Consider the following 13138-nt stretch of genomic DNA (forward strand, 5'->3'; position numbering starts at 1 on the left):
GCTCGATGTTGCCCAGGTGCTGACCATCTCCTGCAGCCTGGTGTACGTGAGTCGCCCTGGGCCTGGACAGCCCTGGACAGGACCCAGGGCTCTGCAGCTGGCCGCCTGCATTTCCGGGAAGTGCCAGAGACGCAGGCGAGGGCTGAGCCGGGAGCCTCTTCCCCAGACGGCTGAAATCATTTGGGGCTTTGATGAAATGAGCCACTTCCTGGGGAAATTAGGCTTTTTCTATGGAGATGGGGTCGTGTCAGGAATTCGCTTTAATGCTGAGGTTTCCAGGAGGGCAGACGGTCACTGTGAGTCCACTCTCTCATCCCCAGATGCGCATGCAGCCAGAGATCTGGGCCCCACAGACACCCCACTCCCCCGTGGCCATGGGGGCAGCCTCCTGCGGGCTGGCCTCGGGCATGGGGAGGCTCCAGCGAGGCCCCCATGAACGCGGTCAGGACGCAGGTCCACACCACAGGCCGCCAGTCAGGCCCGCTGCGTGCACGCCTCACCTGAGCCCTTTAATCCCCGCAAGAGTTCTATGAGGTGACACTGTTATTAGTCCCCCTAAACACTACCCTTTATTGGCCTTTTTATGAGAATGACAATTTTGTGTGTGTGGTGTGTGTACTAGGAATAGAACCCAGGGGTACTCAACCACTGAGCCACATCCCTAACCCGTTTTTTTTTTTTTTTTTAACTTCAGTGAAATAGAAAGTTATTATGTGACCTGATTAGCATTCACAGGTGAAGTATGAACCAGGTTGGCATTTCATGGAGAAATGTATCCGGCTGACCTTTGCTCCCAGGGATATGTGGGACTTTCTAGAATTTTCCTCTCTCCCACAGCCAATTTGGCAGTCTCTCTATTAATACCTGTGACTCTTCTGCTTCCACCTGGTCACGCCTGAGGGGCCGGGTGGTGGTCAACCCCTAGATTTGGGATCTCACAACATCCACCTCCACTGCCCCCTGGTGGTGAAGAAAATGGCATTAAAAGCTGAGACCACTTACTCTGTGTCACCTCAGGAGACCCCTCTGCAGTAAAATACAGCTGCTTATAGAGAGAGTCAACAAATGAGGCCTAACTGTTCTGGAACATTCTATGTCCTGGTTCTGGTTATTCCTGAGCCCAGCAGAGCCATGGTTCCTGCCGCAGTCTGGCTGGGCACAATTCAGGAGCCACTTGTCAAAAGAAACAAACTTTATTTTTAGAACACACACACACACACACACTGCACCACACAAACTCTTCAGGAAAAACCCTCAGAGCCCAACTGCCACCACGGGCTTCCCACAAGCCTCTCAGCCTCCCCACACTCTTCCTGCTCTTGAGACTAATTGGCTGGGTCGCATGGGCGGAGCCAAAAAAAAGTCTCCCAATGAGCAGCTCCGTGGTCTGAAAGGGTGGGGAAACAGCCCAATGAACATCACCGCAGAGGAGCCAATCAGTTGGCAGCTAGAAGTTTGCTGGGCCGCTGTGAGCCAATCATCAGCTGGCAGCTGGAAGTTTGCTGGGGCCCCTTCAGCTGTGGCTCTCAACAGGTTCCATCCTTTCTGAGGCCTGGATCTTCAGACTCATGGTCAGTAAAGTCCTCTTTGTGCTTTGGAGAGCTCCAGTTGGGCTTTTGACACCTGCCCCCTGGAGTCCTAATAAATACACAAGAGGGATTCCCTGGGGGGGGGGCAGTCCCACTGAAAATTAGGTGACCCCAAGTGGAGGGACAATACCTGAGGCCTCTGTGTGTGCAGGAGGCCCACAGAAGGCTGGGAACAGACAGTGAGAGCCACCAGCCTGGGCTCTGTTTTCATCTCCAGCCCCTGCAGGGCCAAAAGGACAGAGTGTTGTAGCCAGCTCACCCACCTGAGAATCCCAGGGGCACAAATAGGTCAGTCTCTCATGCAAAGCCTGAGAAATTCATCGAGAAGGTCTGCCTTGGTCTGTTTCCTGTTGCCATAACTGAATACCACAGACAGGCTGATTTATAAAGAACAAAGGTTTATGGCGCTCACAGTGCTGGAGGCTGGAGGGTCGAGAGCATGGCGCTGGCATCTACCGAGGCCTCCAAGCTGCGTGACAATGTAGGGAAGGCAGCCCAGTCTCCCCTCCTCGGCCTGTTGAGCCACTCTTGGCCTCATGGGCCTCCCTCAGAACCTCGTCTACCCTAGTCCACTCCCAAAGGCCCAACCTCACCAACACACCAACGTGAACTTTGAGGGGATACTCAAAGTTCCAACCACTGCACCACTGGTCCCTTATGAAGCTGACCAGCTGTCGAGAGTGGGAGTGAGCTACAGGTGGGATGGCAAGGCCACCGGGCAGCCTGCCACTGACCCTGGAGGAGCCTGAGCTGTCCTTCCATCTGTCACTGTGCTTGACAGAGTCCTCATGAGTCACACGGGGAAGCCTGTGGGTAGAACATGCCTCACATCCTCCAGGTGCGCCCAGCAACCCTCACAGACCCACCACCCAGAGAAGCCGTGAAGTGCTGGGCACCTCGGGAATTCAAGCACTCAGTGTGTCAAAGGCTCTGAGAAGTCCTGCAGCAGAAGCACCGCTCTCTTGGGTTAAATCCGCATTTCCCAAAGAGAAGAGCATCTTTTCTTTTCTTTCTTTTCTAATGCAACATTTTAACACCAGCCTAAAGGTTCACCATCGGAGCTAATTTTGCCCCAAGGCAAAGTCAAATAATTTCACCAAAAACTCTGCCACACAAGTACCAGATATCCCATTTTACTTTTAGAAGCTACAAGCCTGTTTGTGTCTCTGAGTTCATGTGACTCATTTAGCATTGACATAGAAGCAGGAGAAAAAGAAGAAGGGGGAGGGGGAGGGGCCACCGAGGAGGCAAACACAATGGGTAAATCTCTGTCTTGATTTATCAGGAAAAAAATTTCAAGTCACCTTAGTTTGAGGACATTTCTAAGTTAGGCCACCATGCCAGGAATCCAAACAATCAAATAGAAAATATACTTTTAAAAAGCACTTCTTATCTCCATTGGTCGCCAAGGAGCCCAACGTTTGGAAAAGCTAATTTACATAAAGTGCCCTAAGTGCATCTGCACACTGAAGCACACACGGGCAAGGACCTCACAGCTTGGGGCAGGTGGACACAGGAGGAGTGGCTGGGCGCTCTATTATGAGTGTAAGCTGTGGTTTCAGTGTTGCTGACTTATAGTGACCTCAGGCCATTTGAGTCCCCCCTCTTGACCCTAGTGGTCTCTTCTCATCCTTGGGAATAGTACCAATATCTCCCTCCTGCAGCCGCTGCAATAATCAGGTGAGAGGCGGCTGTGAGGACATGTCATCAACAGCAGAGCTGTAACCTATCCCAGGTGATATTAAACTGGTTCTGTGCCATAACAAAACAATATGATACAACTGAATTTCTGAGGGCAATGTACGCATGAAATAGAAGTGGGCACACGTTTTCCGTTAAGGGCTAGGTAGTAAATAGTTCAGGCTCCCTTACAGCTCTGGGCTGCAAAGCAAAAGCAGCCACAGATACCATTGTAAATGGTGGATGTGGCTGCGTGCCAATAAAGCTTTATTTATAAAAACTGTCAGCCTCTCAGATCCCTCCCAGGAGCCAAAGTTCACCAACTACAAGAAACTTGCAAAAAAAATAAAAGCTGAAGCGTGCCAGGATGGTGAGATTTTTGTGGCACTTTAAAAAAAACAACTAATTTTCCTTTAATATTGTAATGTTCCCTTTACAGTAAGCACAACAGGCATCTTTTATAAACCAACCATGTTCTAATAAGATTCCAAGGATTGTCATGGGACTTCTACAGGCAGGAGAATTGAGGATCCTGGGAACAGCTTTCCATTCCCACTTCCTTTGCTTCAAATTCCAACTCGGCTGGGGTCCTGGGGACCTTTCCCACATCATAGGCTGGGCCGTCTGGGGAGGAGGGGCCGCATCCAGAGCAGGGTCCTTCCGTCGTGCAGGCTGGAGACGCCCTTTTGTTGGCTATAACAAGCCAATCTCACAGAAAGAGACCGCTCTCTGTCAGAGGTTCACAACTGGGGGCGATCTTGCCCCCACCCCAGGGGACATTTATCAATGTCTGGAGACATTTTTGGTCTTCACAATTGGGGTGGGAGCCTGCTACTGGCATCTAGCCGGGATGGAGGCCCCCGGGAGACTAATCAGGATCCTACAAAGCACAGAACAATCCCCACCACAGCAAAGAACTGTCTGGTCCCAAGTGTCCACCCAGGCTGAACCCAAGAGCAAGTCGCCACTTGTCTCATGCTGCTTCTGCCCGCATCTCCCTTTATAAGCAGAAGGAGTCAGTGAACTTTCCTCCAGGTTTCTCTCAGGTCCCCAGGGCTGCCTCCTGTTTCACAGCCCCACCAGTGGGGGACTCAGAGGGCCAGGCGTGTGGCAAGCGCTGCTTCCATTTTCTGTATGCTAAACTGAAACGTGAATCCTGTGATGCCGAAGCCATCTGCCCTCAGTTCTTGCTGGGTCTGCCTTGGGTTTGGGGCCGAGCAAGTGACAATGGATGTTCTTCATTGCCCCCTCACTTTACAAAAATATTAACTTTAATATCAGTCATAGGGATCGAGGAAGAGGAAGGGAAGGGGACGTGTTCTGGAATCTCTTAAAATGTAAACAAGGGCCCCTGGGGCAATAGTCACAATGATAATGAAATCAATAAGGTACACGTTTTTAAATACATCATGTATTGCAAACCTGCCAGAGGCAGAGACAGCTGTAAACGTTGCCTCCTTTAGCCTAGAAGCATCCCATCCCAGAGGGTCAGAGGGACTTATTTAGGTCGTTCAGTTCCCTAGTAGTGGCCGGGAGGTAGCTTAGACAGTCTGGCTCCGACCTTAACTCTTAACCTCATCTGTGCATTCATCTGTCTCCACGTGCTCCCATCCCCACCCCACGTGCCAAGAGTTCTTGTTTATAGCCCCTGGAGGGCCCAGGACCGAGCCCCACACCCAGCCAGACTCGCTAAGCCCTTGAACTTAATGGAGTTCAATCAAAACCAGACCTTGCCTGGCAGAGGCTGCGCTTCTCCAAGACGGCCACGCGGGGGCGCGCTGGAGCCGGGCGAACGGCGCACGGCCAGGAGGTGCGGTCCCAGCGCCGCTCCGGGAAACCTGGGGGTGGGGCGCGCGGGGCGGGAGGACTTCCGGGGAGGAGGGGCCTCGCTCGCTCAACACGTCGTCCCAGGTTTTCTGCATTGCAGAGACAAATATTATTCCATCAGGGAGATGGCCGTAACCACTTAATTAACGAAGTCTCTGTTGAAACAGAGAGTGGTGAATTCAATAATTGCACATTTAAATGACATGGAAATATGTGCTCCCTCTGGCCTTGCGCAGCTGGGAACCAAAGGCTGGTCTTCATTGCAGGCCAGAGCTCTTTCTGCGGACCTGTTTCCTTCCAGTCAGTTCTTTTCCCCTTTCTAGGCCTCCTGCTCCCTGTGGCCGCCCACCTGGGAACCCACGGCCACCTCTAGAGTGAAAGCAAATCTTCCATGCTAGCCAGTGTTGTTTGTACGGTGAAGGGGGCGCCTACTGACCATTAGGCCAAAGTGACAGGCACCATCTAGGTGTGCAGCCACTCCCTCTGTCTCCCTTCCTCTGCAAAGCCCCCAGCTGAGTTGCCCTGGTCTCCCGCCATTCCCGGACACAGGGCAGGTGCAAACCTGAGCTAATTTCTGTTGTGTTGACCTGCATCCCCTCCCTTATTCTCTGCCTGGACCCAAGCAGAAGGGTCCACAGGATGGCCAGGTCCTAGTGCCTTCCCTGAATGATCATCAGCAGCAGGGCCACAAGGAAGTTCTATGGTGTCTAGAAAGCTCTGCTGAAGTCCCAAAGGACAAAGGTGGCCTTTTTACAGTTGTGGCCCTTGGTGTCGAAAGTTCCACCTTAGTCTGTAAGGGACTGTTCTCACAATGCAGAAGTGACCGGGATAGATTGATGCATTTTTGGAAAATCATTTTGGCATCTTGAATGGAGAAAGGAGTGAAGGGCTGGGCTGGGGGTGTGGGACCAAGGGCCTGGGCTGGAAGGTGAGAAGATAGAGGCAGTTTCCAGAGCAGGGGGAGTCTGGGGGCTGGGTGGGGAGGCTGTCGCCCCAGGGCTGGGCTCCCATACTCTCAGAGGGAGAAGCCCAAGGATACTTGCTAACAAGGAGCCACTCCCTTCTCCAGCTCTGGAAATTCAGACTGCCTCAGGATGCAGGGTAGCCTGGGTGGGAGTGACAGCCCAGGCTGGTTTTCGCTGTCAGATAAAACTGACTGATGCTGTGGCATATCTTGGGGGAAACTGCAAGTTTAATACTTAAGCTGCGTTTATGGATATGAAGAAAGGAAAGAACTGAGAGCAGTTTAGAGGCTCATTCTGGATACTAGAGATAAAATAAATAGACAACGAACAAGCCTATCATATGATATATAAGGCAGCAATAAATGCATTGGAGAAAAATAAAACAACCGAGAGGGATGGAAGTGAAAGAATCTCAATATGATGAAAGAGGCAGAAAAGGTCTGCGGTATGTACTCATCCATCTGTGTCTTTAGGACACTGGTTCCAGGACCCCCATGGTCCCCAAATCTACAAGTGCTCAAGTCCCTTATGAAAAACACCCTTGTATCTGCATAGAACCCACATACATCTCCCTATACTTTTAAAAATATTCTTTATTTGTCAATGGACCTTTATTTTATTTATTTATATGTGGTGCTGAGAATCAAACCTGTGCCTCACACATGCTAGACAGGTGCTCTACCCCCTGAGCCCCAGCCCCAATCCCCATCTCCCCCTTAAGTCATCTCTACACTGCCTATAATACCTACTCAGTGTTAATGCTACATAAAAAATTGTTATACTGTATTGTTTAAGGAATAATGGAAAGAAAAGGTCTGTACCTGTTCAGTACAGACACAATGTTTTCTGAATATTTTCAATTGAGGTTGGGCACATTGCAGTGGAGGGCCAACTGTATACATGTATATAAAATGAATGATTCGAAAACGCCCTTAAAAATTATATGCTGACAACATAGAGAACCTAGAGCAATTGGAGACATTTCTAGAAATATATTAAGACTCATTCAGTAAGAAATAGAAATATAAACAGATATGACAAAGCTAGGCACAGTGACACATACCTGTAGTTCCTGCTACTTGGGAAGCTGACCCAGGAACATCACAAGTTAGAGGTTAGCGACACAGACTTGCCTTAAAAAAAAAATGATTTTTGACATAGAAAAAGTAAAGAGTTTAAATCAGTAAGCAAAAGACTTACCACAGCAAAATTCCAGGGAAACACTTCTTCACTGCTGAATTCTATCACAGATTTAAAGAATAAACATTTGTTTGCTACTATAACATTATTTAGTATTGTTGGTACCAACACTTCTTAAACTCTTCTAGAAGTTAGAGGTAGAGGGAATGCTTTCTAATTCATTCTACAAAGCAAGCATAATCCTGATACCAAAGTCAAACCAAGACCTCACAAATGGGCTACAGACCCATAGCTCTAAAGAATGTTGATAAAAAAATCCTCCACTAGGAAACTGGATCCAGCAGCATACTAACAGTTACACGCCAAGGCCAAGAAGGGAGTGTCTCAGGAGGCTTCAACATGACAGTACTTATAATGCTCCTTCCTTGATGGAAGGAAGAAAAAAATAAGATCATTTAAGTTGATGAAAACCATTTGATGACATCCTAAAGCCTTTCATGATAAAAACACTCAACAAAGTAGGAATAGAAGGGAATTTCCTCCACCTAACAAAGGACACCTATGAAAATCTCACAGAGAACTTTATACTTCATGGTGCAAGACCAGAAGTGCGCCCCCTAATGTCGGAAAGAAGAAGAAGATGTCCGCACTTGCCATTTCAATCAGCACCAGAGGGTCTAGCCATGGATATTAGGCAAAAAAAAAAAAAAAAAAAGAAATAAAAGGCATCTATACAGAAAAGGATAAATTAAAATTTTCTCTATTTACAAAACAAGTATGATCTTACATAGAAAATCCAAAATACTATACACACTAAAATAAAATAAATGTTTTAGAGTCCTTAAGCAAAGAATCCAGCAAAGTTGCAGGATACATGACCATTATATGAAAATTGATGGTATTTCTACACACTAACAATGAGTAATCTGAAAATGAAGTTAAGAAAACAATTCCATTTTTGATAAAATCAAAAAGAATAAAAATATTTAGAAAGAAATTTAACCAAGGAGGTAGAAGGTATCCTCAAGTGTTAAGGCTGGGACGTAGTTCAGTGTTAGACCCTGGCTTATAAAGGTGAAGCCCTGAGTTTGATTTCCAGCACCTCAAAACAAACAAGTAAATGAATAAAAAATTACAAAATACTGTGTAAGACATTTAAAAAGACCTCAATAACTGCATATGTTCCGTGTTCATTTACAGGATGTTTAATAGTAAGCTAGTACAACTCTCCAAATGGCCCACAGGGTCAATGCAATCCCCGTCAGAATTTCAAGGGCTCTGCTGAACAATGGAAAAGCCAACCCTCAAACTCGTGTGGAATTGCGAAAGTCCTTGGCTCTCCAGAGCAACCTGAAAGATGAGGAATGTAGGAAGACTCATACTCCCCTGCTCCAGAACGCACCACAGAGCAACCACGGCCGCGATGGTGGGTACTGGCCTAAGAAGACGTAAATCAGCAGGATGGAATAAAGGTCCTGAAACAAGCCCTCATCTCTATGGTCAACTGATTTTCAATGAGGCCCAAGACCATTCAAAAGGGAAGAATAGTCTTTCCAACAAATGGGGATGGACCACTGTGTGGCCACAGTAAAGGAAGCAGGCGGACCCTTACCTCGAACCACATCCAGAAACTGCTCAAAGTGGGTCGGAGAGCTAATCCGAAAAGCTAAGACCATAAAAACTCTTAGAAGAAAACACAGATACATTTTTGTGGCCATGGATTTGACCATGAGTTACACCACCAAGCATGCAATCAATAAAAGAAAAATGTAGATGGATTGCATTTCATCAAAACCAAGAACATCGGTGACACCAGGACACGGGAGAAATGAGACACAGCCTGCAGAATGGGAGAGGGCATTTTCAAATCATGCATTCGATAGGGGACTGGTAATACAGAATACAGGAAGAACCTTTCAGTTGACAACTTAGACAAGAACGTGATTTAAAAATGAATGGGACATAGGGCTCAGGGGTAGAGCATTTAACTGGCATGAGTGAGGTTCTGGATTTGATCCCTAGCACTACAAAGATAGATCGACAGACAGATAGGAAAAAAGGAAGACCTTTCTCAAAGAGAAACGAATGATCCAGAAGCACATGGAGAGATGCTCACCATTGTTGATCATCAAGAAAATGAACATCAAAACACCTCGAGAAGCCACTTAACACCCCCAACTTAATAAGACATGGAGAAACCGGGCCCCTTGTTCCTCACTGGTAGAAATGGACACAGTGCAGCTAGTGGAAGAGTTTGCTCCTTGAAAAGCTCAATGAGACTTATTGTGTGACCCAGCGATTTCACTCTGAAGTGTGTACCAAACAAAACTGAAATCAGGTGTCTGGAGCAAACCAATCGTGGACATTAGATACAAATGTCCACAGCAGCCTTAGTCACAGCAGCCAAATGTGGAACCCACCCAGTGTTGAGTGGAGGATATTGATGAATAAATAAACAAAATGGGGAACACTCATGAGGTGGAATGTTATTCTGCACAAAAAGGAATGGGTGCTCACACACGCCACAGCGTAAACGATCCTGTCAGATGTCCTGCTAAAGGGAAGGAGCCCGGGACCGTGAGCGGCATGTTCCCACCGTGAGAAAGGCCCAGGTCAGGCAATGCTGCCAAACAGGTATAGAGGAGCCCTCACCACCAGAGAGAGGACCAGGTGGCTGCTCACGGGGTCTGCGGTTTCTTTTTAGGGCCATGAGAATGCTCGGAGATTGGACAGTGGGGACAGCACAGAACTCTGGGCCCGCATTGGAACCACTGCTCTGCACACTTTAAAATGACTACAGTGGTGAATTGCAGTTACGCAGGATCCTTGTGAAAATGTTTTTAGCTCAGCTATAAAAATTGAAAGTGAACCTCCTTGTCTTTTTCCATTACTCAGAACTAACCATCATTAATGATTTGCTGTGGGCCCTTCCAGATTTTTTCTACATCTACCCCACACAAACATACACGTGCACACACAAACATGTGCGCATGCAGGCGCTCTGTCATGCAGGCACGCACATACACACTCTAAGGAAGAGGTTGAGGTTTTATTGAAAGGAATGCCAATCATGCCGTACTCCTTCCCTCTCCTTTACCCGCCTCACTGAGCTCTCTCCCTCCTCGCACAGAGGCATGTGTTACATCGCTTCCAATAAGTGCTTAAGTTTGGTGGAACAGAGGTCCCATCACTATTTATGACCATTGTCCTCTACACAGAACGGATGCATCTTCCCAGTGTCACTTACGATGCTGCAGCTGCCTCTCTGGGCTGTGAAGAGGTAGCTACCTTGAAGAGGTAGCTCTGTGGGGTGCACTAGTCAGCCATGAGTTGCTGCTGCTCTGTACAAGGTGCCTGTCAAGGAGTTGTCTGAGGTCCTGGCAGAAGCAGGGGCCACCTTTCCTTGCCACCTCAGTGGCGCATAGGTTTTCCAGCAAGGAGAGACCTGATGTCCTCTAAGGCGGGCTCTGTGGGAGAGAAGGCAGAACTCAGGAGCTGCCGTGTTCCGAAGTGTGAGCCCGGCACCACCCAGAGCTTCCAGTTTCCAATTCACCAAACTGCAACAGCAGCGGGGTTTACTGACCAGCCTGCCTGGGAATTGCCCTGCCCACGAAGCTGTGTGACCAAGGCCCTGGAAAGAGCCCACTCGGTTCACAGAATCCTTAACCCGCTTCTTAATGTCAACAGAGAGATGCTTTCACTGCCTCCTGCCCTGACTCCAACTCCTCCTCCTAGACTCCAACTGTGATGTCAGCCTAGATTTTCAGCTTAAGGAGATGGGAGGTAATATTCATTAGATGGAAACTGCACTCCACGTTTGGGCTTCTGTTAGAGTCTGTAAACAAGTCTGGATGGAAAGGGGTGGACAAAACCACAGCAGAGCAAAGGCCCTGGGACTCGCAGAGGCTGGGGCAAGAACCCACGGAGAAGAGAGGTGGCCGCAGGCAGCTCCGGCATCCTGGAGGGGAACGGACAGCTCAGGGTGGAGGACAGAATGACCGGGTGCCACGAGAGCCAGAGAGCACGTAGACTGCTTCCCCGGGAAGACCTAGGCAGAGCTGCCCTGCTGACCACTGTGGCCACTGGTGGCCCGGGTCCTCCAGGAAGGGCAAACAGGAGCCCCGCGGCCCTCTGTCCACGCTCCTCACCGTCCCCAGGAGAGGGCAGGGCCCACCTTGTCTCCCGCAGTCCTGCCGTTTCCTCTGACACCGAGGGAGGCTGTTTCCACTCAGGCCTCTGAAGCAGGGCCCGGCCTCTCTGTGCTGCGGCTCCAGTGGAGCAAAACTGTGATTTACACCCGTAAACTCTTGTGAGTGACTCGCTTCCGTGGCCCAATGTTGGACACTCTTGAGGCCGTGCAGTGACTGGCCACCTTCTAGCAGCCCAGCGCTGAGTGAGAGGCGAGGGAGCAGTAGAGGCAGATGGAGCACATCTGCTCTCCCGATGCCTGGGTTACCTCCCGCACATAACAAGAGACCGTGAGTTACTGGCCTAAAAGGCCAAATTCCTTGTACAGCTCTTGCACAGCTCTATTTGGGTCACACAATGAATCTGCAGCTTCTTAAAAAATAAATTTTGTTATATGTGATGCAAAAGAAAGAGTGGGTTAGAGAGCAATTGATGGGTATTTGCGCTTAAATTTGTACATTTTTGTGTTGCTATCACAAAATACCCGAGTCTGGTTACTTTATGAAGAGAAAAAGGAGCCAGCATTAGCCCCTCTGAGGGCAGCGCCCCCAATGTACTAGGTTCCAACTGTTAAAAGGTCCCGCCACCTCCCAACGTCACCATGTTAGGAACCAAGCTTCCAAAGAGGGCCTCTGGGAACATGCTCACACTGCGCTTAGGCTGCAGCAGTACCCAGCTCAGAAGAGGGAGTCCCATGTCAAAGAGGGACATGGCATCCAGGGGACTCCCCTTGGGCCACTTTCCCGCCCAGCACAGCAAGCTCAGAGTCGGGCCACTGGGCTCCTCTGAGCCCAGATTCCAGGCTTCTTGCCCCCTTTCTCCTGCCACCACCTAGGAGGGCCTCAGTCCTCCCCATCTCCAGGTGCTCTCTGCCTCCAGGACCCCACTGCTGCCCTCCACGGGCCCCAACCCCACAGACAGGGCGGCTCCGCCCTGCGCGCTGCCCAGCCCCCCCATCCAGAGGAGGCTGGGTCTGGTTCTGGTTCTGCTCCTAACTCGTGCACCACCAAGGAGGCCACAGAAGTTCTCCCTCGGATCCCCGAGCGTTGCTGTTCCCGGCGTCACCTGGCCCTGCACTTGTGCCGCCAACCCAGCCAAGCACCCAGTCACCGTCAGGCCCAGCATGCAGAGGCACCTGGGCTTCAAGGGCGGTGGGAATCATGACCCTTAAAGAAAACTTCCTTCCCCGGGGACCCACCCTGAGCACAAGAGAAACCAGGGAGCAGGCTACGGTGGTCTTGTGACTCCTGGGGGCTAACCCGTAATTATCTATTACACAACACATTACACAAAGCTTGGGGACTTCACAGTCTGGTCTCTTAGAACCTCCCGTCAGTTCTGCGGGTGGGATTCCACGCAGCTTGGCTGGGCAGCTGTGGCTTGGGGAAGGGATGCTCGTGAGGGTGACCAGGGCTAAGTCCTCAGGAGGCAGGACGGCTGGATGATGCACGTGCAGGGAGTGGGGTTCCCAGCTAGGCTAAGAGGCCTCAGTCCCCAACGCCCTGTCCCAGGGGACCCTGCGCTATGGCGCTTACTCCAGATCCCTTCAGGATGGTGCCTCGCAAATCCCACCATCACTTGGGCCATGCTCCATGGGCCCCTCACAGGGGCCAGTCGGAAAGGGCTATGCCCTGAATATGCTTTGCCCAGCCCTCGACTCCTGTAGGACCTTGATCCCCAAAGTCTTACATAAATATCATTAGGAAGGTGCAAGCCCTATCCAACTGTGGTATTGAATCCAGCCACTTG

Source organism: Marmota monax, unplaced genomic scaffold (genome assembly GCF_021218885.2).
Source record: "Marmota monax isolate L192 unplaced genomic scaffold, Marmota_monax_Labrador192_F-V1.1 WCK01_AAM20220418_F8-fsc00316, whole genome shotgun sequence".
In the NCBI taxonomy this organism is placed as follows: Eukaryota; Metazoa; Chordata; class Mammalia; order Rodentia; family Sciuridae; genus Marmota; species Marmota monax.